Genomic DNA, 19,400 nt, shown 5'->3' on the forward strand with positions numbered 1-19,400 from the left:
GAGTGACTCTTGATGGACCAGATGGATGGACCTGTGGATCAGTAATGGGCACAGAGCTCCACTCCAATGTGGAGGTGGGGTACTGGTATGAGCTGGTATTTTTAAAGATGAGCTAGTTGGACCTTTTGCATTGAAGATGAACTCAAAATCAACTCCCAAACCTACTGCCAGTTTTTCAAGACACTTTCTTCAAACAGTGATACAGGAAAAGACCATGATTTGTATGCAGGCCAATGCTCCATCACTTGCATCGGTTCTCACTGCGTGGCCAGCCAGTAAAGGCCTTAAAGATGAAGGAATAATGACATGGCCCCTTCCTCATCTGACCTAAACCCTATCGAGAACTTGTGGGCACTTCTTAAACGCTAGATTTACGGGAGAAAAACAATACACCTCTCTGAAGAGTGTCTGGGAGGCTGTAGTCACTGCTCCACAAAAAAGCTGATCGTCAACAGATCAAGAAACTGACAGACTCCATGAATGGAAAGGCTTATGACTGTTATTGGAAAGAAGGGTGGCTATATTGGTCATTGATTGATTGATTTATTTTTTTTGAAATGTCAGAGATGTTTATTTGTAAATTTTGAGGTGTTTGTTTATTATTCTCACTAAAACAGATGAAAATAAACAAGTGAGATGGGAAAATTTTCATTTTTCCTTTAGTTGCATAATAAATCTGCACACTAATAGTTGCCTAATAATTGTGCGCGCATATGTATTCCCCTGATGATGTTCACACTCACATTTCCGTTGTGAAACATTCAGGTTTCAGGTTTAACAACATTTTGGATTGACTGATAGCACTGTGTTTGTTCCATATTAAAATTAATCCTCAAAAATACAACTTGCCTAATAATTGTGCACACAGTGTAGTGCATCCGGAAAGTATTTACAGCGCATCACTTTTTCCACAGTTGGTCATGTTACAGCCTTATTCCAAAATGGATTAAATTATTTTTTTTCCTCAGAAATCTACACACAACACCCTATAATGACAAAGTGAAAAAAGTTTACTTGAGGTTTTTGCAAATTTATTAAAAATAATAAAACTGAGAAATCACATGTATATAAGTATTCACAGTCTTTGCTCAATACTTTGTCGATGCACCTTTGGCAGCAAATACAGCTTCAAGTCTTTTTGAATATGATGCCACAAGCTTGGCACACCTATCCTTGGCCAGTTTCACCCATTCCTCTTTGATGCACCTCTCAAGCTCCATCAGGTTGGATGGGAAGCGTCGGTGCACAGCCATTTAAAGATCTCTCCAGAGATGTTCAATTGGATTCAAATCTGGGCTATGGCTGGGCCACACAAGGACATTCACAGAGTTGTCCTGAAGACACTCCTTTGATATCCTGGCTGTGTGCTTAGGGTCATTGTCCTGCTGAAAGATTTTCATCTAGGATGTCTCTGTACATTGCTGCAGTCATCTTTCCCTTTATCCTGACTAGTCTCCCAGTTCCTGTCGCTAAAAAACATCCCCACAGCATGATGCTGCCACCACCATGCTTCACTGTAGGGATGGTATTGGCCTGGTGATGAGTGGTGCCTGGTTTCCTCCAAACGTGACGCCTGGCATTCACACCAAAGAGTTCAATCTTTGTCTAATCAGACCAGAGAATTTTGTTTCTCATGGCCTGAGAGTCCTTCTGGTACCTTTTGGAAAACTCCAGGCAGGCTGCCATGTGCCTTTTACTAAGGAGTGGCTTCCATCTGGCGAGTCTACCATACAGGCCTGATTGGTGGATTGCTGCAGAGATGGATTTCCTTCTGGAAGGTTTCTCTCTCTTCACAGAGGACCTCTGGAGTTCTGCCAGAGTGACCATCAGGTTCTTAATCACCTCCCTGACTAAGGCCCTTCTCCCCAGATCACTCAGTTTAGATGGCCGGCCAGCTCTAGGAAGAGTCCTGGTGGTTTCAAACTTCTTCCACTTACAGATGATGGAGTCCACTGTGCTCATTGGGATCTTCAAAGAAGCAGAAATATTTCTGTAACCTTCCACAGATTTGTGCCTTGTGACAATCCTGTCTCGGAGGTCTACAGACAATTCCTTTGACTTCATGCTTGGTTTGTGCTCTGACATGAACTGACAACAGTGGGACCTTATATAGACAGGTGTGTGCCTTTCCAAATCATGTCCAATCAACTGAATTTACCAGAGGTGGACTCCAATTAAGCTGCAGAAACATCTCAAGGATGATCAGGGGAAACAGGATGCACCTGAGCTCAATTTTGAGCTTCATGGCAAAGGCTGTGAATACTTATGTACATCTGCTTTCTCATTTTTTTTCTTTTTAATAAATTTGCAAAAATCTCAAGTAAACTTTTTTCACGTTGTCATTATGGGGTGCTGTGTGTAGAATTCTGAGGAAAAAAATGAATTTAATCCATTTGGAAATAAGGCTGTGACATAACAAAATGTGGAAAAAGTGATGTGCTGTGAATACTTTCCGGATGCACTGTATCTATCTATATATATATCTATCTATATATAAACAGGCCAAAACTAGGTTCATAGTTGTGAGTACACAAAACATAGGATTTATTCTTCCATTATTATTTATTGCTTTCTTTATTTGTATTATTTGTCTTCTTAAAGTTAAAGCATTTGTAATAATCATAACCTGCTTGTCTTTTCCATACAAACCTACTTTTAACTCAGAACCGGTTCGACCCTCTCCACGTCCCCAGTTAGCCCTCAGCCCCTGGTGATGTAATAGTGGTAGGTGATTCTATTGTTAGAAACCTTAATATTGCATGCTCTAATGGAAAATCGTTTGTTTCTTGTTTTCCCGGTGCTCGTGTCCGAGATGTGATGAGACGATCTACGAGAAGCACAAGGAGAGGGCAGTTAGAGCAATCGTTTTGCATGCCGGCGTAAATGATATAAGGCACCGACAATCAGAAATCCTCAAGGCTGACTTTGCAGCTTTGATTAAAGACACGAAGGAGAGGACCCCATCGGCAAAGATCTTCCTTTCGGGTCCACTACCTCTCGTCAGACGATCCAACGAGTACTACAGTCATCTGCTAGGATTGAACAACTGGCTACAAGGTTTCTGCAAGAAACAAGACATCGGTTTCATCAACAACTGGAATCTCTTTTTGGAAAGCCGCGTTTCTTCAAGCGAGATGGCCTGTTAATAGAATATTCCGTTAAAGTGCACAACATTAATACTGTAATAAGCAATCTCAATGCACGTAGAAAATCTAGGCAATACGGCATAAACTCCAATAATCTAATTAAAATTACTATTTTAGAGGAACAATGTATTAAAACTATTAAAACAGATCACAGATTAAACAAAAAATACACACAGAGCGCGCTAATAAAATAATTTAGTTCCTATTCCAAATATCAATAACGCATAGTATTCATCTCTGCCCCTCCGAAACATTAAATATGGCTCTATTAAATGTTAGAGCTTTATCTAACAAAACGTTTTTTTATCAACGATCTTATTAGTGATAAAAAAATAGATTTTATTGCACTAAGTGAAACGTGGCTTAACTCAGACGGCGCTGTTTTAATCGAATCTGCCTCCGGATTACAGTTTTACTCGTGCAGACCGCCAGGGAAAAAGGGGGGGTGGCTTGGCAAACATTTACTCGAGCCGTTTAAAATGTAAAGATGTCAGTTTTGGTAAGTTCAAGTCCTTTGAGTATCTCGCGTTGTTATCCATGGAGATTCTCAAGTTCTAGTATTATCCGTGTATAGACCTCCAAAATTAACGCCTTTTTGAGGAATTCTCTGACTTAATGTCAATTTTAATTACGAACTATGACACACTCCTAATAGTTGCGACTTTAATTTTCATATAGATAATCAGTGTGATCTAAAAGTAAAAGAATTTATGAACCTCCTGGATTCTTTTGATTTGAGACAGCTCGTAAATCAGCCTACACATAAAGCAGGTCATACGTTAGACTTAGTGATTACTAAAGGACTGAAAGTTGATATAAAGCAGATCATTGATATTGGTCTATCAGACCATTTTCTTCTACTTTTAATATAGAAATAATGATAAAAACACCATGAGAAGCATATTGTTAAAAACGCTTCTTTGACTCAGCAGCAGCTTTAAAACTTACAAACATTCTAAGCAATCAGTCCGTTTATAGTGCCAACTATAATAGCGAGGATAATGTAAATAGTAAGGTGGAAAGATTTAATACTAAAGTGAGAGCTGCTGTTGACATAGTTGCACCTGAAAAGATCTTCTAGCATTGTTATACCATGGAAGACCCAAAGAGTGTCTGATTTAAAGAGAACATGCCGTAGAGCTGAGCGTAAATGGAGGAAGACTAAACTAACTATCCACTATGAAATATTAAAAGTTAAAATAACAGAATACAATAACACTGTCCGTCTTGAGAGCGCTGCTATTTCTCTAAGATTATAAATAACAATGCTAGTAATCCCAGAGTCTTATTTTCTACAATTGATCGCCTACTAAACCCAGGTAACTCAAAGGAATGCCTCCTAAGTACTTCCAGTAAAACCTGTGAGGCTATGCTGTATTTTTCAATCAAAAATTAATGATATTAGAAATAACATAGTATATCTCCCCAACACTAAGGATCCTCCTAAACCCCAGCATCCTGTTATAAACAAATTAAACTCTTTCACTAGGATAGATTTACCTGATTTACAAAAATAATATCTCAATTAAAACCCTCCACCTGCTCCTTGACCCAATACCAACAAGGTTTTTCAAAGAAGTATCAGGCGTAATTGATAATGTTCTTGACATAGTAAATTCGTCATTAGGTATGGGGGTCTTCCCAGACTGTCTTAAGACTGCTGTAGTTAAACCCCTACTTAAGAAACATAATCTTGACCCTCGCTCTTGAAAATTTTAGACCCATCTCTAACCTGCCTTTCTTAAGTAAAGTTCTGGAGAAGGCAGTCATTATGCAGTTAAATGACCACCTAAATAAACATGCTATTCTTGATAAATTTCAGTCGGGTTTTAGAACAAATCACAGCACAGAAACTGCACTCGTTAAAGTAGTAAATGATTTGGGTGAATGCAGACAGAGGCCATTTATCTGTTCTCATCCTCTTAGATCTGAGTGCTGCATTTGACACCATTGATCATAATATTCTTAGAAATCGCCTTAGTCAATGGGTGGGCCTCTCTGGCAGTGTCTTAAATTGGTTTGAATCCTACCTGACAGGGAGAAAATTTTTGTTAGTTGTGGTAATTACAACTCAAAGACACATGATATCCAATATGGTGTTCCACAAGGCTCTATCCTGGGTCCCCTGCTCTTCTCAATCTACATGCTTCCGTTAGGTCAGATTATCTCAGGGCACAACGTGAGCTACCACAGCTATGCTGATGACACACAGCTGTACTTATCAATAGTACCTGATGACACTGATTCTCTGGATTCACTAACACAATGTCTGACTTGTATCTCAGAATGGATGAATAGTAACTTTCTCAAGTTAAATAAAGAGAAAACTGAAATTTTAGTGATTGGCAATAATGGATACAATGAGGCTATTAGAAATAAACTGGATACATTAGAATTAAAAGTCAAGACGGAGGTAAAAAGCTTAGAGGTAATTGTTGATTGTAATCTGAATTTTAAATCGCATATTAATCAGATCACTAGGACAGCATTTTTTCACTTAAGAAACATAGCTAAAGTTAGACCTCTTATATCACTGAAAGATGCTGAGAAATTAGTTCACGCTTTGTTTTCAGTCGACTAGATTACTGTAACACACTCTTCTCAGGACTACCCAAAAAAGACATAAATCGTTTGCAACTAGTGCAGAATGCAGCTGCTAGAATCCTAACTAGGAAAAGAAAATCCAGCACATTTCTCCAGTTTTGATGTCACTACACTGGTTACCTGTGTCATTCAGGATTGACTTTAAAATTCTGCTTATGGTTTATAAAGCCTTAAATAATCTCACCCCATCTTATATATCGGAATGTCTGACACCTTATATTCCAAATCGTAACCTCAGATCCTAAAATGAGTGTCTGCTTAGAAGGGACTGGGCAGTCTAATGGTCTGGAATCCCTGCAGATTTTATTTTTTTTCTCCAGCTGTCTGGAGTTTTTTTTGTTTTTTCTGTCCACCCTGGCCATCGGACCTTACTCCTATTCTATGTTATTTAATGTTGTTCTTACTGTGTCTTTTATTTTTCTATTCTTCATTATGTAAAGCACTTTGAGCTACTTTTTGTATGAAAATGTGCTATATAAATAAATGTTGTTGTACTTTTGCCTACCCCTGTATATAAATATATTGCCCCTTGTTAAAAAATAACCTAACTGTGGTGTATCACACCTGAGTTCAATTTCGTAGCCACCCCAGGCCTGATTACTGCCACACCTGTTTCAGTCAAGAAATCACTTAAATAGGAGCTGCCTGACACAGAGAAGTAGACCAAAAGCACCTCAAAAGCTAGACATCATGCCAAGATCCAAAGAAATTCAGGAACAAATGAGAACAGAAGTAATTGAGATCTATCAGTCTGGTAAAGGTTATAAAGCCATTTTAAAGCTTTGGGACTCCAGCGAACCACAGTGAGAGCCATTATCCACAAATGGAAAAAACATGGAACAGTGGTGAACCTTCCCAGGAGTGGCCAGCCGACCAAAATTACCCCAAGAGCGCAGAGACGACTCATCCGAGAGATCACAAAAGACCCCGGGACAACGTCTAAAGAACTGCAGGCCTCACTTGCCTCAATTAAGGTCAGTGTTCACGACTCCACCATAAGAAAGAGACTGGGCAAAAACGGCCTGCATGGCAGATTTCCAAGACGTAAACTACTGTTAAGCAAAAAGAACATTAGGCTCGTCTCAATTTTGCTAAGAAACATCTCAATGATTGCCAAGACTTTGGGAAAATACCTTGTGGACTGATGAGACAAAAGTTTTGGAAGGCAAATGTCCCGTTACATCTGGCGTAAAAGGAACACAACATTTCAGAAAAAGAACATCATACCAACAGTAAAATATGGTGGTGGTAGTGTGATGGTCTGGGGTTGTTTTGCTGCTTCAGGACCTGGAAGGCTTGCTGTGATAGATGGAACCATGAATTCTACTGTCTACCAAAAAATCCTGAAGGAGAATGTCCGCCATCTGTTCGTCAACTCAAGCTGAAGCGATCTTGGTGCTGCAACAGGACAATGACCTAAAACACACCAGCAAATCCACCTCTGAATGGGTGAAGAAAAACAAAATGAAGACTTTGGAGTGGCCTAGTCAAAGACCTGACCTGAATCCAATTGAGATGCTATGTATATTCATAAGCCTGATTTGTAATCTGATTATTTGGATGGTTACTTGCCAGGCAACACTTGTGGCTGGTCAGCAGTCGGCAAACATTCACCAGGTCTTCTAAGTTGCAAGAACCAGATTCATAGATATGCGACACAATACTTGCCGAATATTACAAAGACTACAAAACACGTGTTTCACCCTAGTTGGGGCTCAAACCTCAGACGTCAGCACATCAGGTTGGACCTAAGAAACCAATGGCAAAACATCAACTCTTTTTTATATAACCCATTGTAAACACCAGAGCTATGCTCTCAACATGCTCTCTCTCCTCTAAGCCTGGCCATAACTGTGCTCCATATAGCAGGGTCTTGTCATAGATGGTCTCCCACATCACATTAGTTTTGGCAACTGGACCCAAGTCTGCAAGTTCCTCATACATGAGTGCAAACTCATTAGAAACAAGTCTGGCCAGGTCCAGTCTCTTTTTCTTAGTAGGTGGTAGCCTACTGAAGCTAAGCTGGATCTTCACAGCAGCAACAAATTCACAAACTGGGCACTTCTATAGACCCTGTGGTTCTATAGTGGACCCCAATGTCCACCCATGATGATGTAATTGATCTCCTTTACTGCACCACCAGTATTGGAGTACCAACTCCAACGATGTGACTCAGGAAGCTGGAAGCTGACCTTTACCGAGTATGACAGCCATCAGAGTGACCAGAACAATAAAAGGTGTACCCACCTACAGACATCTGGCCAATCCCAGGTCTAAATACCTCAGAGAACCCCGCAACTCAAATGCATAATTTATAAAGCTCCTCCAAAAGCAGAGGAAGATGGTTCTCATGCCGGAGAGTCAAGAAGTCCCACATGCGTACCTGGATGAGCTGCCTCAAATTGGGACCTGAGTGCTGCCGTGCAGCAGGTGATGCCTCAGCACAACACCAGTTCCAATCCCCAACAGGCCTGACCCCATTGGATCTCCGGCAGTTTTGGCTTTTCTGGGGATTAGGCTCCTCAGTGCTTTCCTCCATCCCCTTCATAATGCAAGCAGCCTTCCTATGGGCAGCTACAGCAGAGATAGTCCTGTGGAGAGTAGAAAGGAGTCCCATTTGCCGTTTTGGAGCGCCGTGAATATTTTTACGGTGGCTGCACGTACCACTAACCCCCAAGCTTTCCTTGCAAGTTGGAGGACTACTTGCAGGGCTGGATGTAGTTTAATGTCATACCCAAGACATATCATTATGTTATGAATAACCTGCATTATTTGGTTTATTGCAGCAGGTGTGTTTGGGTTACTTGTTGAAAAATAGTTGAAACTACCACAGAGAAAGTAAACGTTATTTACTGTAGACTTTTTGCAGATTCATAAATTCTATATTATTCATGGTTATGGAGTCACGGATGTAAGGTGGCACAGAGATCCCTCACACATCCTACATATGTTAAAGATGTGTTGATGGTTGCGTCCACAAATATCAAATTCTACAATCCCTTTATAAACTGGTTATTGGTGTATAAAGTGGTAATGCTTTTTTAGCCACATTCGAAGTCCATCACTGTTTTTTTTTTTATTTTACAAACATTTAATTAATAGGTTACATCATTTGTTGTACTAATTTCACACAATAACATTGATTTGACTCGGACTCCTTGTAATTTGTAAGGACACTGACGAGAATGCTGTCATCTGAAAAGGTGATCATTCTTACAGAAATATATGAAATGCTGTCATCCATACACATTAAATAAAGGAGTTATGATTAACGCCAACCTTTTGTGGAACCTGTGCTGAAGACGAACAGCATATATATGTTATGCTCCAGATTTCCAATCAGAAAGAAAAAACAGTATCTAATATAAAGTCTGTCTCTGTGTTAAAATGCTTCTGGGGAATAATTCTGCTAAAGACAAAGCTGTGTTTCTAGATATTGAAGAATGTCATGAAGTTCCAGGAACATGCTGTCCTCTGGTGATCTATTTGCCTTGCAGGTAAACTGGTAAATATTGAGTTTAATTAGACAGGAAGTTGATGAGTTGTTCAAACGCTTTCATTATGACAGATGTTAAAGAGACAGGTCTATAGACACCAAAACACTGCAAGACCTCCTACATTACTATATATCATAAAGCAAAATTCAAATATACTTGTGGGAACAAAATCAGAACATGATGATTTCATGCTGTTGTGTATGTTGAGAAGGCACTTTATACTACTGTCCTGGATGATAAAGGACAGCTGAAGGTACACAGACCTGGAGAAAAATGTCCTAAAGTTAACAGAAAGCAAAAAGAGCAATGTTAAAGGAAATCCATCCATCCACTATCCAACCCACTATATCCTAACTACAGGGTCAAGGGGGTCTGCTGGACCCAATCCCAGCCAACACAGGGCGCAAGGCAGGAAACAAACCTTGGGCAGGGTGCCAGCCCACCGCAGGTTAAAGGAAATGGATGGTAAAACTATTTTTGGTAGGAAAAGTGACAAGGAAGTTGTGATATGGCTTTTCAAAGCAAGTTTACTTCTTAATGTTTTGACTGTAGTCCACCACAGGTAAACACAAAAGCATAATTTTCTGTCCACTATGCCAGTAATGGTTACCCTGTAACTTCTTACTCTGTACTGATACATGTGCTTCAGTTACCTGAATAATTACAAGTTTAATCAGCTAAGAAGCAATTTAACTTGACACATAAAAGCATGAAACACAGCCTCATATATTCTGCATTTCAGTACTAACTTTGATCAATTGTGTCTAGCAGAGCACATTAGCTTCACAGGTTGACAAAGTTAAATGTTGGGAAATGTACTATGGAAAGGAAAAAACCAACAACAAAACAAATAAAAATGTTATACTTGTCTTGTAAAATAGATTTTTTACTCCATCCATGTCAGGTACAACTGGCAAAGCTCTACTACATGAATATGGAAAGGGTACATTTTTCTGTAGTGGTCAGGACATACTCTCTCTTTCACTCTGTGTTAGCCAAGGTCATTGTCCAAGTATTGTTAGACGTCTGGAGAGTGGAAAGTCATGAAGGGATAAAACTGAAAAATCCCATGGATAAGCAGGTCAGCAGTTGTGGTGCTCCACCACTCCAGCACATTACAGTGGCCGTAATACATGGAGTTGATGCTACAGAGCACCACACAGTACTACATTACTTTCTCATGGACTGGTGTAGCACAGTAATGAAAGCAAAAAGCAAGACTGATAAACTGATTAAATACACAGATCACAGAGAGGTATAGAACACTGATTGATCTTCACTGTGGACATTTATGAGTATTAACCTTTAAAAAATTATTATGGGAATAATAACAAAGTTATTATAATATATATTATTATAAAGTTATACGTGTTCAGAGGTTTCAATACTATGAAACATTTCTGGGCTATTTTAAGTCTTCCCAGCTTATGGAAATAAGTACATTGTATTTTATTATTGTTTTCACAAAACCATTTTGTTTGTGGGTACCCCCATGTTGTGTGTTTCATGTTCAGGACACCATTTTTGGGTAGTGAAGTTTCAAAAGTCATCACTGCAACACTTTAAATACTAGCTAGACAGGTAGTTTATCATCGAAGAAAATAAAGAGCTTTATGCACATTTCTTTTTGATTTCTTGTTTCTGATATCTTTAGATTTCCCTGTCAACTGCTCCTTTTTATTTTTGTTTTGGCTTTGGCAATAGAAAACTTTTTTTGGTTACTTCTGGCTTTTTGACACTAATTCATCTCCTGGTCTGTTACTATCATTCCTTCTCCTTCCACCTTTGGACAGACCACTGTCTACAACAATGCAGTATGCAGTATGTGAAATTGATCATTGCAGTCTACATATCGCACAAGATCACTCAGTGTAGAGAAACAGTTGTATCTGAAGACAAGATGCCCGATGAATATCACACAAAATACATTGTCATAATCTGACCTATTACCACATTACTTTATATTATTATTAAATTACCAAAGACTTTAATACAAGGCAGCTTATAAAAAAACACCATAATGCATGTAATTTGATTAATTAGAAAGTACACATTTACCAAGTAACAGAGAACAAAATTTAAAGTTATGCACATAAATGTGTAGTACTATTGTTTAGCTCATCCCAAGGCTAGATAACAAAATAGAACTGAAACAACATCAAAGATGTTTGCTGGCTGACAGGGTCAGTATAGGTGTAGAGGACAGCTGAGGAGCAGAAAGTCTAAGACATTCCAAGATACATTTTAAAATAGATGACTCCTCAAAAGGCACCTGAACATTGGTAGTTGGATAGTAGTGCAGATAGTCTTGGGAGGCTTATTCCAGTGCTTCAGAGTGAGAATGGAGAACTATCTTGCAGTTTATCATGATTTCTTGAAGTAATATGTAGAGCTGTTGACGAGCAGAACCATACAAGAACCTGTAGATCAAGACAAGAGTTTTAAATTGGGTTCTAGCTATAACTGAAAGCCATGGGAAAGGGTGAATCAAAGGATGAATTGGTGTAATAAAGAAAAGAGAAAATACAGCTGAGCAGCTGGGGTCTGTGAGAGCCAGAGAGGACTGATAGCAGTTGTTTGAAAATCTTCCACGACATAATTGTAATAATTCAACCAGAAAGGAAAAATATCCTCAAGGAAGACTTATGTGAAGTGTGAAAAAGGGTTGAACTGTATGAAAGAAAGAAAGAAAGAAAGAAAGAAAGAAAGAAAGAAAGAAAGAAAGAAAGGACATAATTCAGTTAGAAAGAAATCACATAATTCAGTTAGGGAAGAAATGTGCCAATTGAAAGAGGGAGAACCATCCAGGGTCACCAAAGTCCAAACAGGATGACGTCATCAAGGAGAATGTTTAGAGAAAAATCTTCAGTTGAAAAAGCAAGACGCAAGTAGAAGATATTGAATTTGGTGTAGTTAACATTAGGATGATGTCCATTCATCCACCATGAGATGGTAAAAGGGGCAGTTGGAGATCTATCTGTTGGCTGAAACCTTTCGGATTAAAAATTAAAATGATAAAAAGAAATGTGCATCACCTTTGCCAAGGTGGTGGAAGAGACTATAAGAAGAAATACGTGTTTAGGAAATGACTGTAGACAAAAGAAGTAGGACTGTTACTTATTCCTTGAAGCATACCTAAGGAGAGCTTCAAGGAGGACAGATCAATCGACCATGAAAAAACAGAAATCCCAGTCAGAAAGTTAGGACTTGAACAAGTCCAAAGCAGAATCTGCAAGGAACATGCAAGAAGGGAGCTGTAAATGTTGCCAAATGCTAATAAAATGATTAGAAGAATAAAGACACTAGAGAGAGTAGCAGAATGAAGAGTACGTGTCACTTAATGCACAACAACCTTTGTGAAATGGCCTTTGTAAAACCGGAATAAAGAGGACTTCAGAACTTGTTATCCAAGAAAAATAAAGAGAGTTGTCTGTAAACTAAAAGTATGTTCTCCAGTGTAATGTATTTGACAGAAACAGAGAAGAGAGGACAGGACAGTAATTCTTAATTGCTGATGGGCCAATAGGGGGCTTCTATTTTGTTAACTGGCAAATCACATATTTGTGTTGCGTCTATCACCAGTTTAGTGATATATATTTTACACACAATGTTCTCAAGGTGCAATTTCCATTGACAATCACCTACTTCTTTATGTGGATTTTCTACCCGCATTGTGCTAAACACAAACTACAGGTATAGACTGTGCACTAAGATCAGACTTGGGCTTAAATAGTCATTAATACTTCAACCTCACTTCAGACACTATCGAACAACAAGTAAGCCCACTCAATTAATGGTAATGAAAATAATAACCAAATCTGTAAGTGGAACAGATCTTTAACAATTAGTTTCAAGATTTATGAAAGTTAGCACTTAAGTGGTGAAAAAAGGGAGAAACTACCCAAAAGACATGAGTGTCAGATTAAATGGTGACATTGAGCAGAAATAATTGTGAGCATATGCATAATACTGTCCTACCAGTGTTCCAATTTTGCTGAAAAAGGGCTCCAGCTCTAAATAGCCTATTAATTGTGAGTGAAGTTATGAGAGTTTGTTAGGAACGTTTTACATGTTTATTTTAACTTTAAAAAAAACAATGCTAATGCACTTCATAATTTATTCTGTACTTTCAAAACTAAATAATAATTATAGAAACTATCTAAAGTAATTAAGAAAAAACAAAAAAAATCTTGAATGCATTAATATTCACCCTGCCACTGTGAGAGAAAGCCTGATGAGCTGAAAAAACAAATCGCTTTAATGAGAAACTGAATCAGTCAAGCAAAGCCCAATACTGTTCTATCACTGTGGTTCAACTGAGTTAAACAACCTCTGGATAAAATCTGGAGCAAAAAGTACTGAATATTGCTTGAAGAATTAGCATATACATATTAAAAGACACAGCCTTCAATCTCAGGTTGTTTCCATTTGAACATGTTCCCGTTTCTTGGAAGAGAGCATTTTCTGGTTTATTGAAAAGACGTTTAGTCAAAATACGGGTGTTTGGGATTTTGTGTACATGACTGGACATTTGCATTATGCAACACGAGTAACCTGAATTTTTTCCATGTAAGTTTTCACTGTGGTTGCTAATCTGGTTGTTTAAGCTATATCTCCATTGAAGTAATGTATCAGGAATTTAGTTTTGTTCATTTTCAATAAAAACATGAGATTTTACATATTTTTGGGTGGAGTAATCCATTAATGGACAGGCTGAGCAATGAAGAGGTTAAAAGCAGGGCAGGAGTGGTATAACAATGACTGAAAGAATATAGAGAAGTCCTGTCATACGAGGAAGGTCTAAGGGAAAACATGCTGAGGTGGGGGAACTGTATGTGGAGGGATATGATGGAGAAAGGACTGATCAAGGGTATAGTAGCAAGAAAAAAAGAATACATCCACTGACAAACTTCAACACAATTTGTAGTCCAATTGAATTTAGACAGGAAGCAAATGTTGTATGATTAAAGAAGTCATAGGATTAAAGATTGGGCAAACTTTTAGCAAATGAACCATGATTAGTTAATGCAATATGTTTTATTTGAATTAATTTTTTAACATCACTTTTAAACTGTTCTGGAGCCACTTTGTTAGAATATATTACACTACAATGTCAATTGAAGAAAATGAATACCAAGGCCAGTAAGGGGATATGTATATGTTTTAATAATGTAGTAATAATATAGTATGCCTTCAAAGACAGAAATATGAAATCTAAGTGGAGAGACGTTCATTTCAATCACACCCTATTCAGCAAAAAGCAGGCTCAGAAAACACCAAAACAACCTCAAATTTCCGTAACACTACAGTGCACTATGGAAACATATTAAAACTATCACAACATAAACACCCAGAAGTAAAAATATATATAGCAGTAATAAGAAAGTATAAACGTTGCGTGTCGTTTAAGGGAAATCTATCACAACCGACTTACTTTATTTTAAAACACATTCAAACCACATGATACATACTCTCCAATGAACAAACAGAAAAGTGTAATCCCGATATTAAAATCAAAATTGTGAAATTAAAATGACACTTAGAGATCTGGATTCGGAAGTATTACTTTTAAAAACTGAAAAGTTCCATTTTCTTTATGTGTTACCAACGTATTGCCTAGGACTTTCTAAAAATACATACTTGAGTCAGGCTGTAAAGTTCACTCCTCAACGCTGTTGTCTTTCCCAAGGACCTCGTTGCTACTTGAAGAGGGCTACGTAGTTTCTGTAAGTAAAAGCACTGCACACACGTGTAGACTTTATAAATGGGGCGGGCACATACACGAGCTGAGTTAGGGCCGGTTTAGGTTTTCATATCCGCCCCTGTAACGCGACCGGAAATGTGGAAGTGGGAGTCGCGGTGAGACAGCCAATGGGAGTAGGCAGAGGAGGGCGCTGTTTTTTGCATTTTAATAACTAAAATCAGGGGTGCCTAATGCGTCGATCGCGATCGACCGGTAGATCGCAAAGGTAGTGCAGGTAGATCGCGTTGCATTCAAAAAAATTTTTTTTAACGTTAGTCTATCATATATCCTCCCTATGGCATTTGCCACTTGATTGACATACAGGACGGCCAGTCTCAGATCTCTTGTCTTCTAACACACCGATCATCCCGCACGCACGATCAAATGCGCGAGCTACTGCAAAACTCTGGCTGTGATCTAGTTAGCCTTCCAATTTATATCGACTAAAGAAGGGATTTCAAAAAAATGTTTGGGGAGGGTATGGGCTGGATGTGGAATTGGAAGAGGATTTTTTTTCTCACAATGTCACAATCGAAGTGCGTTTGTCTAATCTGTCCATCTATCATTGCTATTCCAAAGAAGGAAAATGTGGAAAGGCACTTTCGAACTGTTCATAAAAACTACGAAACTGACTTCCTTCCGAAAAGTGATATGAGAAAGAGAAAGGAGAGGGAACTAAAATCGCAGTTAATCGGACAGCCGTCATTTTTCACTCGGCTGAATTCAAAAGCTCCTTGACTGGATTATTCGGCTCTACTTAATTAGAATATCAATTAAGACCAATGCAAAAAAAGGATTTTTAGAAATGTTGGCCAACTGAAAGGTATGAACATGAAAAGTATGAGCATATACAGCACTCAATATTTAGTTGGGGCTCCTTTGGCCTGGATTACTGCAGCAATGCGGCATGGCATGCCAGGTCCTGTTGGAAAATGAAATCTGCATCTCCATAAAGTTCGTCAGCAGCAGGAAGCATGAAGTGCTCTAAAACTTCCTGGTAGACGGCTGCGTTGACCTTGGACCTCAGAAAACACAATGGACCAACACCAGCAGATGACATGGCACCCCAAACATTATTGACTGTGAAAACTTTACACTGGACCTCAAGCCACGTGGATTCTGTGCCTCTCCTCTCTTCCTCCAGACTCTGGGACTTTGATTTCCAAATGAAATGCAAAATTTACTTTCATTAGAGAACATAACTTTGGACCACTCAGCAGCAGTTTTGTCTTTAGCCCAGGCGAGACGTTTTTGACGCTGTCTCTTGTTCAAGAGTGGCTTGACACAAGGAATGCGACAGCTGAAACCCATGTCTTGCATACATCTGTGCGTGGTGGTTCTTGATGCACTGACTGCAGCTGAATGGGTTTTGTTTCACAATCCTCTCCAGGGTGCGGTTATCCCTATTGCTTGTACACTTTTTTCTACCACATCTTGTCCTTCCCTTCGCCTCTCTATTAATGTGCTTGGACACAGAGCTCTGTGAACAGCCAGCCTCTTTAGCAATGACCTTTTGTGTCTTGCCCTCCTTGTGCAAGGTGTCAATGGTCGTCTTTTGGACAACTGTCAAGTCAGCAGTCTTCCCCATGATTATGTAGCCTACAGAACTAGACTGAGAGACCATTTAAAGGCTTTTGCAGGTGTTTTGAGTTAATTAGCTGATTAGAATGTGGCACCAGGTGTCTTCAATATTGAACCTTTTCACAATATTCTAATTTTCTGAGATACTGAATTTGGGTCTTAAATTAGTTGTCAGTTATAATCATCAAAATTAAAAGAAATAAACATTTGAAATACATCAGTCTGTGTGTAATGAATGAATCTAATATACAAGTTTCACTTTTTGAATGGAATTACTGAAATAAATCAACTTTGTCATGATATTCTAATTTTATGACCGGCACCTGTGTATATATATATATAATTTTTAATGTAGGTAGATCATTTCGACCTGGTCACTTTAAAAGTAGCTCGCAAGCCGTAAAAAGTGTGGGCACCCCTGAACTAGCTGATACAGGTTTGTGTTTGTTTTGATCGATCAGGGTTTACCACCAGGGTCGACAAGACTTGTAAAGTGGAACAGATAGAGATTGCAGAGATAAAAGTAGGGGAAAAGAAAAGAGGAAGACGAGATGATTCTGATATAGTTATTTTTAAACAAACATTTGAAGAGATGAAGCTATGTGATGTGAGTCCTTTAAAATTAGCAGCTTGGGTTAAGAGTATGATGGGAGAGGTTGAAAGCTTCAAAATAAGACGCTAATGATTGTGATTTTTTTTGACCATTTCTAGTTTGGGAAATATTTTATTTTGGGGCACATATTCCAGGCAGAGGGCTAACAAATGGGTTATTTCTGGCATAGCAGTCAAAAATACAGAAGACAGAGCTGGAGGTGACAGAGTTAAAGATGTTAAGATTTGCATTGGACGTAACGAGGATGGGCACTATTAGGAACGAGTACATTAGAGGGTCAGCTCAGGTTGGACAGTTTGGAGACAAAGCCAGAGAGATGATATTGCGTTGGTTTAGATGGTGCAGACGAGAGATGTTAGGGATGGAGCTGCCAGGCATGCGGAAAGGAGGAAGAACAAAGAGGAGGTTTATGGATGTGGTGATAGAGTACATGCTGGTGGTGGGTGTGACAAAGCAAGATGCAGAGGACAGGAACATATGGAAACAAATCATCCACTGTGGCGATCCTTAATGGGAGTAGCCTAATGAAGAAGGAGAAGTACAAAAATGTAAGAGCACAGTAATTTTAATGAGATGTGTTTCGGGAAAATTATGGGGAGCAGATAGAAGTACATTATAAAGGATAAACATGTCAGTGATTAGTTCTTTTTTTTTATTTATTTTTTTTTTTATTTATTAATTTTATTATAATCAATACATAGTAATCAAGTTTTTACAAAAAAAGAATTATGCTAAGAACAGATCGATCCCCACCCTTGAGAGAGAGAGCAAGCCAAATGGTGTAAAATTTAAGGCTTGTAAAAAATACCTAAATCAACAAATTCTCTGTGCTTTATAAACTCATTTCAAAATATTACTGATTAGATCCTGCCATGTTTTGAAAAAGTCTGCACAGATCCTCTAACTGAGTATTTGATTTTTCCAATTTCAAATAATATAACACATCAGTTTCCCACTGACTTAAAGAGGAGAGTTTGGGTTCTTCCAGTTTATCAGAATAAGTCTGCGTGCCAACAGTGTAGTGAATGCAATCACAATTTGTTTGTCTTTCTCCACTTTAAGACCCTCTGGAAGAACCCCAAACACAGCTGTTAATGGGTTAGGAGGGATTGTGAGTCCAAGACTGTCTGAGAGGTAATTAAAATTTTTGTCCAGAATAATGTTAATTTGGTGCAGGCCCAGAACATGTGACCCAGTGAGGCTGGGGCTTGGTTGCAACGTTCGCAGGTTGGATCATGCCCTGGAAACATTTTGGAGAGTTTTAGTCGAGACAGATGTGCTCGATATATAATTTTGAGTTGTATAATTGTATGCTTTGCGCATATGGAGCTTGAGTGAATTCTCTGCATTGCTACTTTCCACTCCTTTTCTGATATATTAATTGAGAGGTCATTTTCCCAGTGTCCTCTTGGATCTTTGAAAGGAAGGGATTGTAAAAGGATTTTATATATTGTAGAGATGGAGTCTAACTCCTTGAAATTGAGCAATACTTTTTCCAGCGTGGATGAGGGTGCAAGATGAGGAAAATCTGGAAGGTTCTGTTTAACAAAGTTCCTGATTTGAAGATAGTGAAAGAAATTTGTAGCTGGAATGTTAAATTTGGACTGTAATTGTTCATAGGATGCAAAGACGTTGTCTATATAAAGATCTCTAACAAGTTAATTCCAAATTTTTCCAGATATTAAAACTGCATATGTTTGTGAGGGTTGAAAGAGGTGGTTCTTTTGCAGGGGTGCCACAGAAAGAAGCTTCTCCGTCTTAAAATGCTTTCTACATTGGTTCCAGATTCTAAGTGAGTGGAGCACAATTGGGTTATTAGTGTATTGCCGATAGCGTGTGTTTATTGGAGCAGAGCAGGAATACAAAGAAGTACTGCAGGATTTTACTTCTATTGCGGTCCATGCCTGTGTATGTTCTTCTATTTGTGTCCAGGTTCTTATCGCTGTATATTTGCCGCCCAGTAATAAAACTGGAAGTTAGGTAGAGCCATGCCACCTTCTGCCTTTTGTCTTTGTAGGGTCGCTCTTTTGATGCGTGGATGTTTAGAATTCCAAATAAATGAGGTTATTGTTGAATCTAATTGCTTAAAGAACGATTTATTAATGTATATTGGTATGTTTTGAAATAAAAAGGAGCTTAGGAAGAATATTCATCTTAACAGTGTTAATTCTTCCAGCTAGTGTGAGATGAAGGGTTGACCATCTATGCAAGTCTTG

The 19,400-nt window shown here is 38.6% G+C and overlaps 1 protein-coding gene across 2 annotated transcripts in view; it reads right to left on the reverse strand.

Annotated features, from left to right (window-relative positions):
* The window catches only part of LOC120536227 (phospholipase A and acyltransferase 1-like), a 39,196-nt gene extending 24,123 nt beyond the window's left edge, over positions 1-15,073 (reverse strand). The window contains exons 1-2 of one of the 2 annotated variants that reach the window (XM_039764559.1): positions 14,888-15,073; positions 11,520-11,667 (exon numbers count right to left, since the gene is read on the reverse strand). The gene's annotated coding sequence lies outside the window, so the exon portion shown is untranslated. The remainder of the gene's footprint in view (positions 1-11,519; positions 11,668-14,887) is intronic. The other variant, XM_039764563.1, reaches the window with a different exon arrangement.
* Positions 15,074-19,400: the final 4,327 nt, after the last annotated feature.

The sequence above is a fragment of the Polypterus senegalus genome, chromosome 1 (genome assembly GCF_016835505.1).
Source record: "Polypterus senegalus isolate Bchr_013 chromosome 1, ASM1683550v1, whole genome shotgun sequence".
In the NCBI taxonomy this organism is placed as follows: Eukaryota; Metazoa; Chordata; class Cladistia; order Polypteriformes; family Polypteridae; genus Polypterus; species Polypterus senegalus.